Here is a 1,239-nt window from a genome sequence, read left to right as displayed (position 1 = left end):
TCACAAGGACAGTGTGGAAGTGGAAAGAGCAGCTCTGCAAAGCCCAAGCTCTGCTGCTCCCTGGCAGTGCTGCTGTGCTGGGATTCTTGTGCCCTTGGCCTTTGCAAATCCCCCCTGTCCTGCAGTGTGCTGTGCTTTAGGAACAGCTGAGAAGAAGGGTCTTGGACAAAGAAGGCACTGCAGGGTCCTTTATTTTGTTTAAATACTCTCAGAGCACAAGTCATCATTTTTACATCTCTGGGTCAAATTTAATGTGTGGACAGTTAGAAGAAAGAAGCATAATAATATTTTATTTCATAGCAAATTATTACAAGAAGAACCCGATTACTTCCCTCATAAAGCTGAGAAGGAAGGTTGGGACATTACAGAGTCCCCTTCTCAATGTCACACACCAGAACACAGGCACTTTATACCTCCTGTAAAGCATCCAGTCATCATTTTCCTTATGGCATCCCTGAGCTCCTGGTTCCTCAGGCTGTAGATGAGGGGGTTCAGTGCTGGAGGCATCACCGAGTACAGAACTGACAGGGCCAGATCCAGGGATGGGGAGGAGATGGAGGGGGGCTTGAGGTTGGAAAATGTGGCAGTGCTGAGGAACAGGGAGACCACGGCCATATGAGGGAGGCACGTGGAAAAGGCTTTGTGCCGTCCCTGCTCAGAGGGGATCCTCAGCACAGCCCTGAAGATCTGCACATAGGAGATAAAATTGAAAATGAAACAACCAAAAAATAAACTGGCACTAACCACAATGAGTCCAATTTCCCTGAGGTAGCCTGAGTGTGAGCAGGAGAGCTTGAGGATCTGAGGAACCTCACAGAAGAACTGGCCCAGGGCATTGCCCTGGCACAGGGGCAGGGAAAATGTATTGGCTGTGTGCAGCAGAGCAGTGAGAAACCCAGAGGCCCAGGCAGCTGCTGCCATGTGGGCACAAGCTGTGCTGCCCAGGAGGGTCCCGTAGTGCAGGGGTTTGCAGATGGCAACGTAGCGGTCGTAGCACATGATGGTCAGGAGGGAAAACTCTGTGCCAAGGAAGAAGACAAGCAGAAAGACCTGAGCAGCACATCCAGTGTAGGAGATGGTTGTGGTGCCCCAGAGGGAGTTGTGCATGGCTTTGGGCACAGTGGTGCAGATGCAGCCCAGGTCTGTGAGGGAGAGGTGCAGCAGGAAGAAGTCCCTGGGGGTGTGCAGGTGCTGGTCGCAGGCTACGGCGCTGAGGATGAGGCCGTTGCCCAGGAGGGC

General features: G+C 52.4%; 1 pseudogene; it reads right to left on the bottom strand.

Moving 5' to 3' along the window:
- Positions 1 to 392: 392 nt before the first annotated feature.
- LOC114073100 lies at positions 393 to 1,153 on the bottom strand (annotated as a pseudogene).
- Positions 1,154 to 1,239: the final 86 nt, after the last annotated feature.

Source organism: Empidonax traillii, unplaced genomic scaffold, assembly GCF_003031625.1.
Source record: "Empidonax traillii isolate 1590-97213 ecotype Southwest subspecies unplaced genomic scaffold, ASM303162v1 scaffold5330:size8578, whole genome shotgun sequence".
Classification (NCBI taxonomy): domain Eukaryota; kingdom Metazoa; phylum Chordata; class Aves; order Passeriformes; family Tyrannidae; genus Empidonax; species Empidonax traillii.
The sequence above is the reverse complement of the archived record's forward strand: the minus strand, read 5'-3'. Positions and strand labels throughout refer to the sequence as shown.